Source organism: Cyanistes caeruleus, chromosome 13 (assembly GCF_971803275.1).
Source record: "Cyanistes caeruleus chromosome 13, bCyaCae1.hap1.1, whole genome shotgun sequence".
Classification (NCBI taxonomy): Eukaryota; Metazoa; Chordata; class Aves; order Passeriformes; family Paridae; genus Cyanistes; species Cyanistes caeruleus.
Window position 1 is genome coordinate 13,694,216 of NC_141713.1, and position 13,974 is coordinate 13,708,189.

The 13,974-nt window shown below is 40.0% G+C and overlaps 2 long non-coding RNA genes across 4 annotated transcripts in view; one reads left to right on the forward strand and one right to left on the reverse strand.

Moving 5' to 3' along the window:
- Window positions 1–1,041: 1,041 nt before the first annotated feature.
- On the reverse strand, window positions 1,042–7,665 carry LOC147650714 (uncharacterized). The gene is made up of 2 exons (XR_015275832.1): window positions 7,541–7,665; window positions 1,042–3,276 (listed from the first exon to the last, which is right to left on the reverse strand). It is a non-coding gene; the product is annotated as an uncharacterized LOC147650714 (long non-coding RNA).
- The window catches only part of LOC111934167 (uncharacterized), a 101,810-nt gene continuing 94,714 nt past the window's right edge, over window positions 6,879–13,974 (forward strand). Inside the window, exon 1 of one of the 3 annotated variants that reach the window (XR_002867074.2) lies at window positions 6,879–7,379. This is a non-coding gene — a long non-coding RNA (uncharacterized LOC111934167). The remainder of the gene's footprint in view (window positions 7,380–13,974) is intronic. The other 2 variants (XR_015275820.1, XR_002867076.2) reach the window with 2 other exon arrangements.

Genomic DNA, 13,974 nt, shown 5'->3' on the forward strand with positions numbered 1-13,974 from the left:
TTTCTTTCAGGTTTATATGGGGACCATAATTGTGTCATGCATGAATTGGCAGATCTCCACTGAAATCATGAGGGATATAAGTGGAGCCATAATGCTTAATGAACATATTCCTATTTCCTCCCTCTCCACACAGCTGGTATTAATGTACTTGCTTATTAGATCAAGACAGTGATATAATGTGGCAAGTGGTTGCAGTCCAAGGTTTGCTGAGTCTGAAGCTGAGTACTTGATAGGAGATATTCTTTACACACTTCTGAATAGAAATTTCAGTTGTAAAATTTCTGTACATTTTTTCTTTCTTTTTTTATTCCTGAAAAATTGTTTTCTCAATTGTTACTTCATGACAGTAGCATACACATTAAATTTACTCAGAGAGTAGTCAGACAGTGGTGGGAGTGCTGCAGCTCTGGCTGTAGCAGCACAAGATCTCCTGCACACATTCCTGAGTTGAAGCTGTTTTCAGCACTGCCCGACCTGTGCTGCACTGGGCTCAAATACTGTGACAAACCTTGTGCTGCAGAATCACAACTGAATCTGGAGGTGCACACACACCATTTGTAGGAGATGTTGGTGAGGGAGAATGACTCTGCAAGGCTGAATGCTCAGCTGTTAGGGCTTTCCCTGGTAGGTGAATACACCCTCCCAAACTGACACTGTAGGGAGAGTAAATCACACAGTCAATGAGATTTACATTCCCAAGTCATTTAAGCAGTTTTCCATTGAAGTTGCAAGATGCCTGTCTCTTATAGATCAAAGAGAACTACAATTCCTCAGGAGAGGAACCTGGTATTAGTACCTGGGTACTAACTTGAAAACATGAAATGACATTGGCATTCTTTTCTTCAGCCATCTTATAGCTATAGTTCCACTTATATTGAATTAACATTGATTTTCTTCTGTTTACTTACAAATCTTTAAAAATTAATCTTCCAGAACTTGCTTACAATGAAATTAACCCCCTGATTTTGGGTAACAGCTAATATATATATGTGTGTGTGTATATATATAAACATGAGCTGGGTTATCTGGCTATTATTTGTATTTGAATGTACGAACCCTTCAGAGACTGTGTGATAAGCCCTTTCTGTTTAAGTCACTGTTATGAGTGGTCTGTGTTGTCTCCTGGTTACTATAAAAGTCTTGGTGTAATTCTGGTTTCCAGAGCTACAGATCCATCAATTCCATTTGTAATTATGTGTGATATTATTTTTCATTGACTTTCTCCCTGTTTTTTTCCTTATGGGGGGAAAAAACACCAAACCCAAGCCACACAGATTCACAAAACCTTTCTTATATGTAATAATATTTTCTTTACTGACCCAGGTTATTTCATATTGATTAGAAGTTCCTAATCCTTGGCTTCACATGTCTTTCTCAGAACTGCTTTAAGTTGGCATTGTACTGATTACAGTACTGCTTAAATGATAGTTGATGATAAATATTATCCGTGCACAGACATTGGGCATCATCATGTGTCACGTCTGCAGACCAGTTCTTTTGCCTGCACGGCAGATTTTTGTGGCTGTGAGCCAGGAATTTTAATGAAAGAAAACATCAAAGATGCAGAAGAAATGAGAATATTAGTCAAGGAAGATACACAGTGATGCTCTCTGATAACCCCTGGTAATTGACATTAGAACTATGTGGGAGCAACTTAAATAAACATCTGGACACTGAGTTTAGACATTTCCAGTGACAAAACCCAGACAGATCTTCTGGACTTGCAATAATAAATATTTCAGCGCAGTCCACATGAATCAACTTAGAATTCTGTTTTCAATTATTCTAGTTTTATAAATATATCATAGTTAATTATTCAGGGATACAGTTTCTTTTGAAGATTAAGGAATTTGATGTTTGCTTCATTCACATAAAGCTCCATTTTTTATTTGTATCAAACTTACTTCTGTTTGTACAAAAACAATAATGCAAGCTTGCCAGAAGCCATTAAAGTAGAATGCAACTGAACTTTTCCTGGGCTGGAAGGGCCTTTTCTGAAATTCCTGTGCACTGTACTTCATTCCAGCTATGGTAACCACTTAAATTGTGCTGAAAAGAAAATTATAAATAATCCGTTTTTAAAAGTTATTCTCAATATTTAGAAGATACTTTCTTTATCTTTTTTACTTTTGGTAATGTGATAGTGCTAAGAATGTGGTATCCCTTACAAACAGTGAAGAGGTGTTTATATCTACCAAGGTATTTTAAAAAGGTAGTAATGAAGCTACAAGGCTGAATGAAATACTGGTTGCAGCCCAGATCTGATCCTAGTATTACAACTGTGAGGAGTCAATGGCTAGCAAAAGCAAGCTAAATTTTTGGTTTTTCTCTATATTCTTTAGAGAAGCCTCTACTGTGGGCTCTAACTGCAAAACCACTTATTTCAGGAGGAATGAATCATGCCTCTGAGGTTGAAGAGTTATTTCCACATTATATTAAAATTACTCTATTTATTATTACTATTATTATTACTACTATTACTGTTTTAGGATGATCTGTATCTTTGTTGCTGGGGGCCCCAACAAAAAATGAAGAATTCTTCTGAAGTGTACTCAGGATTTAGTAATCTTCAGTTTCCACTTTCAGTTTAATTTATGCTTCCCCACAGCTCAGCCTGTCAATATCAGCACATTTCTGCAGTTCCCTACCCTGGCTGTCACTGGCAGGAGCACAAGTGTAAACTGGCTGCCAATGTTACTGAGTCACTGGCTGAATTGTGCTATACCACTGGCATTAAGAAAGTTTTGGGGGACTGCTGTGTTAGTCTGGCCTACAGGTCATCGTCCCTTTCAGAGGTGGAAGAGGTAGACACGAGCTGAGTACAATTCAGAAAGTCTCTTGTGCTGGCTGACAAAGTTGTTCCTGCATCAGGCTGGGCTCATGTGGCAGTTCAGGTTTGAAGGGACCTCAGGAGAGCTCCTGGCCAGGCTCCTGCACAAAGCAGTCAGTTCTGAGGCCAGGTGACATTGCTTAGGGCCTTAATCCAGACTGCTCTTGGAAACCTCCAAGGAAGGAGACCATACAACCTCTCAGGATAACCTGTTCCCAAGTATGACTGTCCTCCTGTGAGGCCAGGGACGAAGCCTCTCTTGTTTCATCTTATGTCTGGCTCTGTCTTTTGATGATGCCCTTATAGGTTCTGGAGGATGCTGTTCAATCCCCTTGAGGTCTCCCCTTCTCCAAGCTGAACAGGTACACTGCTGGCTCAAGCAGCTTGCTCTTTATCAAGACCCTCAAGGCTTTGTCTGCAGGGCTGCTCCTTATAGCTTGTCATTTCTAGGCAAATCATAGGCAAGCATGTCAGGATGCTGTAGGCTGACAAGTGTATTGTATTCAGTTCTGTCACAGCTCTCTCAGATTAATAAAGTATGTTTTCTGCTTTCATATTTTGAAACAAAAAAGCAACCTAGATTCAGATCAGGATAGCCATGCTATCCAAAACTTCACTGTTAATTAAAACAAGGCAATTTGTGCTTTGTAACCCTTTCTACATACTATAAAAATGATGGATAAGGAAGCACAGTGAAAGCTATAAATCAGCCTTGAGTTTGATAATCTAATAAGAGCATCTCTTTGGCAGTTTCACCTCTTGCCCATTGATCTGTAGCTTAGTAATTAATTTTCCTTAGTTTTATCCTTGTATTTATTAGAATACCTAATTCTTTATTGCTAAAACTATGCACCGGAAATTTGTAGTGTTATAGTTCAGGCAGTGCAATTTATTCATTGTTATAGGAACACAGAGGAGGAAGACAAATTATTTAGAGGTTTATTACTCAGAGAGGTGCACTTGAGGAAAGACAGAGACTAAAGCAGAATGGATAAATCTAAGGGGAAAATGCAGGCTGTGAATATTAAGCAGCTCTTGTAACAGAGGAATTATCTGTTGAATGATCCCCCATGGGAAAGTGTTCAGTTCTCATTGCAGGTGCTCACAGAGCACTGACTGCAGAGAACAGCTCTGCACTGAAGAGGTAAATGGATAATCAGGATGTGGGGATGTTGCTTTGTGTGTGCTGCCCATGCTGTGACTGCAGCACTCTCCTCTATTACAGGGCAGCCACTCTTTCCAGTTGTATTCGTGGTTAAAACCTGAGGGTGTGGTGTGGATACCTTAACTCTCATGGGATTTAAGGGAAATTGGTCATCAGATCTTGAATCTGAAATACACTGACAGTTCTGATTTCCTCCTGCAGTTTTGTTTTCTGATCTTGCTGAAAGGATGGGGCAGTATGGGTAAATGCTTTGCTTATCAGCTCTGCCCCATTCCAACATAACTTTTTTTCAAGATGGAAAAATGCTGATAAAAAACAGTAATAAAATTAGCTTCAAATCATTTGTAGCAGATGAAAGTTCTCTTTATGTGTTCTTTTTTGTTTTTTCTAAAGGCAAAAGAGCTCAAGGTCTGTCTTGACCCTTCATTTGACTCAAATTACCACACAGTAGAGCGGAAATGAAGTTTATGGGTTTTTACTTTATGGCTGTTGAGACACTTGACATATGTACATTTAAATTGTTAACTCATTTCTCTATTTTGGTACTTTTATTTCCTAAATGATTATTAAGCTTTGTAGAGATCCAAAGATAACAAAGTTGTAGGTAGTACATGCATTACAAGATGACTTTTGTGCTCATGTGCCACATACTTATATGCAGAGAAAATTGAAAAATTAAAAGAGCAAGATCTAGAAAAAAACGTTAATCAAGTAAATATTTCATTAGATGGTAAAGCTCTTACTTTCCTTATAAATAGCACTTTGTTTAAAACAAACGAACAACCAAAAAAAACCCCAACCAAACCCCACAACTGAAACCAAAAGCAACCTAGCAAAGAGCATATATTGTTATTAGGTTATCAGAATCCTCCTGCAGAAAAAAGTACAGGTCAGGTATATTAGACAGATGTTGAGAAGAGCTCTGTTCTCTATCTTGCAAGCAGTTCTCAGGGTTATCAATTGCATTTGGCTTTTAGCATAAAGGTAACTGGCAAAGTACTATGTAATATTTCATCCATTATGCCTGTCTTATGAAGTATCACACAATTCTTCCTAAAATAGGTGCTCCCTCTCCTCTCCACAGAGATCAGACTGTGCTTTTACTAGTGGAATGAGTCTGTGGGAGAGTCACCCAAACTGCACTCTTCCTATCTTTTAAAAACAGGGAGATGAGAGATAAGGTTTCATAGGTCTGGAGGAGCAGCAGTTTGTATTTCAGTCTGTGTCCCATCTGTCTAACTTGTGTATGTGGTCCATAACTCTCTGCCACAGCTTTGGAGGGAAGTGCTCCAGAGGATTTGGTGTGCTCTTTTTTGTGCTTTAGTATGTAAGAAAGAATAGTTCCAAAATATTTGGAAGTTCTAAGACTCAGTGATCTAGAGATTAGGATGAAAACCCAGCGCACCTTTTCCAGATGTGTAAGGAAGGACAGCATGACACTCATTCTTGAACCTAGCCTATACTTATGTTCCCTGGTAAATTGATGTCTAAGTAAATAGCTTTACTGGTGGAGTAGAGGAGACATGAGAGTCAGATTACACTTTATCAGAGAACTTGATATGAAATCCATACTTTGTTGCCTGGACAGTGCAGTGAGATGGATATCTGTGGTAGTAATGTAAGAGGATATTTGTAGGAGTGCTATATGTCACAGGGCTGCCCTGGATCAAATAGCATTTAAATACATTGTACATGGGCTTTGATCAAGGACCACGGGGCCATGTCTAGCCCATGGAGAGCCCGGACACCCACTTACAGCCTGCCACTGCAGCAGGAGATGTTTTTTCCCAGGTTATGGTTTTACTGTTATTAGTGCTGGTGCTGTATAGTACAGGATCACCCAACAGTACTAGTTAAACCAGGATGCTATGTGGATACACAGCTTACTCCTGTTTTCTATTTAGCTGGAGCAGTCCCAGAGTGATGGTTATGCTGCCTTTATGATTCTTTGTCAGCTGTGTAAGGACAATACTTCATCTGGCACACAGCCTGCCAGGGGAAGAGTGTTTTTCAGAACAGCTGGAGCAACTGAGATTCATGTGATCGGTCTGAATCAGTGCTGCTATTTGTTTCTCTTGGTTAAGACTAGGTGCTTAAACCCAAGTGATGTCTAATTGAGCCATGTCCTCAGGAAAGTCCCAATTTATGCTTCTGTGTGAAGATTCGATGTCCCCTCTGTGATCACCCTGTTCCCCACTGCAGAGCTGTGCCGTACAAGGCATTTTGTGGCTTTTGTCATTGTGCCAATGTTTCAAGGCTGTCACAGTAATTTTAAAACCTAAGGTAGAGAAGAAACAAATATTTTTTTCTCCCCACAAAAATGGCCTTGTATGGGACTTGTTTGAGGATTTGAAAATTTTAACTAGTGTTTTGTAAAATTAATGCACCCCTAGCATAATGCCGTGTGGCACCAGGCAGCACCCCAGAACCCAGCCTGGCTCTACAGGGCGATGGAAGCAATCAAATCTCATTAGAACCAGACTCTGCCTGGGTTAATGAAGCCTTGCTAATGAACAGTGTTGTGCTAGGTAGAGTAACCTCATGTCAGTAGAGTAACCAACCATGATAAAGTTTGGATATTAAGAGGGTTTGAAAATATCTTTTCATATTTTATTGAAAATACAGGTATCTGCAACCTTGCCTGATCCTATTTCTGGTCCCATTGCTTGAGGAATATAGCTGGCCTGTTTATAGCTTCTGACTAATGGCCTAACTCCAAATCTAACACAATTTTCTGTGGATTTCTGTGGATTTCTGTGGATATTTTTCTGTGGAAAAATAAGTATCTATTTTTTTTCATGATACTTTAATTAAGCAGCAGACCTCCTTAAAGAGCTTCAGAAGAGGGGAAACACAAAGTGGGAGGGCTGCGCCTTGCAAGGCGCTCCCCAGCCTGCCCTGGGCTGTGGAGAGCAGCCGAGCTCGGGGATTGTTTGTGAGGGGCGGCCCAGCCGGGCTGACGGGAACCGGAGCGGCCGGGCTGGGCCCGGGGCCGCTCCAGGCGGGAGGGGATGGCCTGGCCTCCGCTGAGCTGCGAGCAGCTTTGTGAGAGCTGAGGAAAAACTTTAAATGGGCCATAGCCTGGAGGTATTGTACTGTCCCTGGCCGACAGCCTGGGCCTGGAGCGCAGCCAGGGAGGGCGGAATGGGGCCCTAAGGGCTCTGCAGATCGGAACAAAATAAATAACCCCGCGCAGCGCCCCTGGCGCGCGGAGCGGCCGCGCGGGGCCGGCAGCGCCCTCCTCTGCGCGGCCTCCTGAGGGCACCGGGCAGCCGCGTCTGCTTTCTATTATTAAAAGAGGGAAATGAAAAAAAAACAAAACAAAAAAACCAAACCCGCAATGTAAACACTCTTACAATTGCTGCGGAAACTGGATATAACCAGGTTAGTCAAAGGGGAAAAAAAAATTAAGCCATCTGTACACGCCAAGTTTGCCTGCACATCTGTTAATTGTAAGAGGGTGATTTTAAAAAAGAAATTGTGTTTTAGAGCCTGGTTCGGCAAAGGCTGTGACTGTGTGCTCTGGAAAAGAGGGTTAACTGTACCTGTGTTCCATGAAGGCCTCAGACATGCCGGTGGCCATGGAAAGACGCCCCGAGTTCCGGGCCGGGCCGCGGGAGCAGCGCCGGCCTGGCTCCCACTGCCTGGGCTCAGCAGCCCGGCCCTGCGAGCGCTGAGGGAGCCCGACCCGCCCTTGGCCGGGAAAGCGTTATTGTATTCTCAGCGCTGAGTTGCTATTATCCCGTCTGCAATGTACAATGTGAAGAAATGAGCCCTATTTTAAAAAATTTAAAAGACAGCAAGTGACAGTGTTGTTGCTACTATTGCATTTTAGGAGTGTATTGTCTTACTATAACATTATTATGTTACTCTTATCCACAACATGACATCTCTGAGTTCAGTACAGTAATTTTAAGACAAATAACAAATCTTTTACCTCACAAAATCTTCAGTTGGGTTTAACATGAAGGCAGATTTAAACTTAAGACAAGCCTGGTTTGGCTCTGAGTGCACTCACATGAGTGCTTGTCTCTGGAGGCCTGTCTTAGAGAGCCATGATCCACTTCTTCCTACTGAAATTCTCATTTCAGTAGGAAAATTTAGAACGTCAGAATCATTAGTTCAAACTGGTGTTCTGCTTTCTTGGCTGTTACTTGAAAATGTCATCCTGTTAGAAACACAATGGTATCACTGCCCATTACTTTATTGTGAACTTCAAAATATTCAGTGGTGTTTGGGGGCATTTTTGTTTGTTGTTGTTGTTGTTGTTTTTCTTTAACACTCTATCACCTGAAACAATCATACATGAAAATCTTGGCTTCAGTTGTATAAGGTGAGTTTCTATGCCTGAAATCTGGAACATCAGCCCTAAAGGTAAAATATTTTCCTAATTCTGTCAGTTATAAAGAATCCAATGCTTTCTATGTTTACAAATAAATAAATAAATCAGCCAATTCCCATTATTTTCTGATTGGAAATTTTCTTAGTTTTTACTGTTTAGAATTGTTAATACTGAACATAAATACAGCAGAAGAAAACATGTTCTGTACCTGCTTGAATGAACTTTTAATATATTTTTGTTTTCTAAGTGGCCTTTTAATTTTAAACAACAAACTATTCTTATATAAAGATTATTTTCATTAAGTTGTTTAGATATTTTTCTAAAAGGAATTTCTTGGTAAATTTTATTTGTCAGTAGAATAATAATGAAAATGTAAATAAATGAATATTCAATAACTGGAATATCTTATGCACACACAACAATTTTTTTTTGAATAAGATCCTATAAAAAAAGTAGTTTTTACTTCATTATTGAATTGTTAAAGCTCAAGTTTTAAGATACAAGGCCATTATCAAATTATAACACAATCCTCCTTTCTAACATCTTTAAAGGTACATGTTTTGTAAGTTTACATACATAAGTTTACATACATATATGACACTTGGAAGCATTTGAACAAGATGCATTAATTTAATCTTTCAATGTGGTTTTGTACATATTGCCTTGCAGAGTACTTGGGGAGCATGAGTATTTGCAAAGATATCTGTGACATCTGTTCTTAATATTCTAACATCTTTCTTCCATGTATGTTTGATAGACAACATATTTTTGGCAGTCTTTGTTATTAGAATTGCCAAAATGTTGATATTGAGTGCCTTGGTTTTCGATGAGTGCAAGCCAGAATGAGCCTTTTCAGAGACTCATCTTTGGAACCAAGTGCTTTCTAGAAAGTCATGTATATCAACATTCTTTTTAGGTAATCAGAAATAGATTTGTAATAGAATAAGGAAATTATTTCTGTTCAGGAACAGTTGTTCAAATATGTCTGCTCCCTCATCTTTATTTCTGATCTGTGTATTTTTAAGCATAACGGTGCGTTAGAACTCCATCCAAGTACCAAGCTGTGGGATTTTGCTTCAGTAGATCCTTAACCCTACTAAATGGTCATTGTAAGAGCATTGATATACGTGTATAAATGGCATTTCATGAAGGGGTTTTCTGAGACTCAAGAGGTAACAGTGTTGAGCACTATGCTGTGCAGTTTTTAGAGTTCTGAGTACAGAGTGAAAGGCACAGCCATGAGTTGAGTGCCAGGGCTTCTTATAAAATATGTGCGAAGCCCCTCTGAAAGTTCTGTGTAAAGTCCAGGTCACACCAGAAAGCAAAAGGAGAAATAGGAAGTACCTTCGGGTTCTCTGGATTAGCAATCTGACAGGAAATAAGGTTCTTGGGTATTTCTTTTCAGATGCTAAATGACTGTAATTTCTCTGAAATCACACCATCAAATGATTAGGTGTCTGTAGAATTCAGCTGGGATTAAATCCTTTTATTGCAGAGCCTGTTCCCTTCAAGTCTGTTCGTTGAATGTCTTGGAAAAATTCATTAGCCAGGGGCCCACAAACTGTAAAGCTGTTACCCATTCTAGCAAATAGGTCAGATAAGTTTGAACCTCAGCGTTCAAACCTATCTGACATGTTGAAGAGAAAGATCAGGTTCCAGTTGCTCTTGAAAGCATTACTTTGGTGGAGAAGCAGTATAACTCACCTTTTCCTGCTCTAGGAAGACAGACAAGGCTGTAGCTACGTTTTCTGAGGAGGCCAGTGTGAGCAATAGGAATGTATTCTGGACCAGACACTAGTGATGACTGCAGGAATCCTGCTTGAAAGTGCTGAGCTGTATAGTCCTTCCATGTGATGTCAGAACGTATGTAGAAGCCAAGCTTTAGGTATGATGAAAAATTCAAGGTGATAACTGAAGCATAGATCCTTCAGTGAGAGAACAGTCAGGAAAGGGTTTTTCAACCTTGTGCTGCAGTTTTTAACCTATGTGTGATTTTCAGAGTAGAATTTAAGTGGGAGCTGAGCATGTAGCAGCTTTATCCATTGAACCTACTCACCTAAAAAAGTTGGAATTTAGTCCTGTGTGACCAAAAATTAGTGATGGAGATATTTTATACAATAGATACATGAGCCAAAGGTCTTATGTTTATATCTGTTTCAAAATCTGCAGAAAACAACTGTGAAAAGCTCTTGCAGACACTGAAATCCTGGCCCTGTCAAGGTCACAGGGGTATTTTACAAGTTAGATCAAATCTTGTAATGTGATATTTAATTTTGACTGTGGAGGTTTCTCTTGTAGAAATAAAATTAATTATGCTGCTTTATCATGTTGCCCTGTGTTACAAATATTTATTTGCCAAATGAGGTTGTATTTATAATCCTGTAAGTTCAATGTAACATCAGTGATGAGAAAATTGCCCCCGAAGTGGATAAATACATGCCCTCAGTCATTATCACCTTGGCTCACTCTAACTTTATTTGAATTTTATGTTTTCTTCCCCGCCAACCCCCAAACTGCTGTTACCCAAGCTGAGATAGACATACCTTTCCTGTTGTAGAAGGAAATCCCTAGACATGAGACCTGTAATAGTGGTTATTGTCCTCTGGCTCTATGGATGGCTATGAATTCTTCTTTGTTCAGCAGGGGGAAGAATATGCTTTATAATGCACAAGATACCAGCAAATTTTTTTCTTGAATTGCCTGAATAGTGTCACTGCCATATGTCACTGTGACACAGACACACACATCAGAAAGTATTTCTGACTTGGTTTTTTGAGTACAGTTTTCATAGTGGTGATGTTTTTATTCCTGCCATAGTTTAGATAAATGATTCACTTCCTATAGGAAAAAAAATATACTATATTTTCAATATTACTTTTGGAGCATGGTTTCTTAAATCCAGTGTTTTGTACTGTGTGGATTTTGGCTTCAGCTGCCCCAGTGTGAGGGCTTTACATGCGGTCAGTATGAGCTAGACGTGCATCCTGATACACCAGACTCTGTGTGTCAATCGGAGCCTTCAGATTTGCAACTATAAGAATGAATCTGCAGCATTTATATAAGGGATACAGCCATCTCCTGAAGGCCCCTTTTATTTCCTCCTTGGCATTTCCTAAAATATATCTGTAACTCACTGACCTTAAATGAAGCAAGTGAGTATTGATACAAGATTATTAATAAATATGCAAGCAGGCATGAAATGCGTCTGAAAACTAGAAGAGCAAACAACAAATAAGGGCCAAGGGATGCTCATCCCTCTGCAAATTTTGCAATTTGTCTTTCTCTCAGTAGATGTCAGCAGCACTACAAACTTGCCCAGTTCATGGCTTTGAGAGCCCTTCTGTTTACAATTTTTATTAGTTCACAATTTCAGATTCAAAGGATTCAAAGGACTATCCCATCTAAACCAGTGGAAACTGTTGCCCTCTGAATTGGGTTTAGAGACTTCTGTTTAGCATCTTAGAATAATAATGTATTCTCAGTATATATATATATATATATGTATATATATATAGACAACTTAGAAGGGGCTTATTGCTACATTTTTAGAATTTTCTGAGCATTTACCTCACATTTGCCCTCCAGGCAAATGTGAAGAAATATAAGATGTCTAATATTTTGCTTCTTTCTGTGAAGTAAATCAAAACCGTGGGAATATTTTCATATAATTTGATTTACTCCTGTCTCCTACAATAGATCTTCAACTCTGTTCAATTAACTCTCTGCCTGCTATAAGAAAAGGGTGCAATCATATTCTGACTGAAAGCAATGGCAAGTGTTCTGTTGGATCTGCTGGGAGTTGTCAGCCCCAGAGGAGTTCACAACCACAAAGGAAGGATGTGGAAGGAAGTTTCTTGTATGTAGAATTTTGTCTGTGTGTGGCAGACAGAGAAAAGGGTTGTTTATTTCAATGTGTAAGGAACGTTCATTTTGCTACATATTATAAAATAAACAGAAATATTTCAAAATTGCCATGTACATGAAATGGGGACAAGAAGATAAACAATCCAGTGTTTATTTGGTTAGAAATGAAGAAATTTCATTTTCTTCTGATTCTCACAGGAGGGGCATTTTCTTTCATCTGATCTCCAGAAGGAATCTTTAAGGTTTTCTTGTGGAATATTGGGTACTTGTCAAGTGTGGCAGAACTGTACTTTTGGAAAATCGTACTCTGAGACAGGATCAGCCCAGAAAGTGGCATTGGCCACTTTCCTATGTCTGTCACCATCTTATTTGTAAGAGCACCAAAATGAGCAGCACTAAGAATTAGAGGCCAATTCAGTCACAAGCAGTGCTGGGGACATTTTGTGTGGCATTTGCTTGTTTCTAGGAAAATAGGCTGTGACTGTTTTATCTAGACTGCAGGATGTGTCCACATATGCTGTACCCAGCTAGAGCTGGCCAACTCCAGAGCCAAACTTCTCTAACTGGAGATACTTATTTCCACACACCCCTGCAGTCCCCCCACCAAATTTGGAGGGGGATCAGGTGGAGTGATTTTAATTTAGTAAAGGGAGATAAAGAGCTGTGCTCCTCAGTCTGGGTTGTTGTCAACAACACTTGCAATTACCACACTTTTAGCAACATGGTAATTTGTTTTCCAAACCATCTTCAGAAACTTTTCATTTCCTCTGTCACATGCAGCTTTACTGTGCATTGCCTTCAATCTGTAGGTTGGGGGCCACTATATTATACTGTTCCTTATATATTGTTCCCCAAACTATCTGTCCTTTCCCATGATCTGTTCCTTTTGATGTTCTTTTCTTTAATGACCTCTCCCACCTCACAATCCTCCATTCCTGGCCTTATCAAGTGGACTTTGATAATTTTCTGCTTCTCAGTTGATCCATTCTGTATCAAACATTTTCATAACTGCACTTTTTTCATGACTTCACTGGAGTGGGCTGGGAGATGCTCTCTGGCAGACCAGCACTGCCAAAGGAATAATTACTAGTTCTAGGGATGGATCCAAAACACAGGGGAGCCAGTGGAGTTTTGCCCCCCCACATAGGCCCATGGATGTCTGGATCTCAGCCTGGGTAGATGAAGCAGACAAGGAGAAGCAGTTTGCCAAACTGAGCATAGGGTACATGGCTCCAGGGTGATGAGGCAGCAGCAATGCACAGAAAATTTCCCTCAGGGCATCTGTTAGCAGCGATTTGGGAACTAAACCAAATGACCCCAGTGTAATGCTGTTCTGCTCTCTCCATTGTTCTGGGGCTCTTTCTTAGTTGCATAGCCAGCAGGAGGAAGCTGGTGACTTTGGCTCTCTCTCTGACCCCTTTGGCTCCCCTTGCTGAATGGATCTGTTTCTGCCTCCGTTGCTCAGCTGTTGAGCAAGTCTGTTTCTTAGGCTTTGGCTTGCTCTGCAGGGCATGAAGTAGGGAATGCTGAATCTGCTGCTGCTGCTTTGCAGAACATTAGATTTGGAGGGTCAGTCTTTGCCACTTCACCTCAGACTGAAACTGGAAGAGAACAGAAAAATCTTGTCTATTGTCTGTGTGAATGATATGCAAAAATGTCTTCTTAGCCCTTGCTGGGATTACTGTATTGTTAATTATGTTGTGAATTTGCATCTGAGAATATCACATGGCCATGAGCTAAACACACACCTGTGCAAAGTTAGGCAAGAGTTGT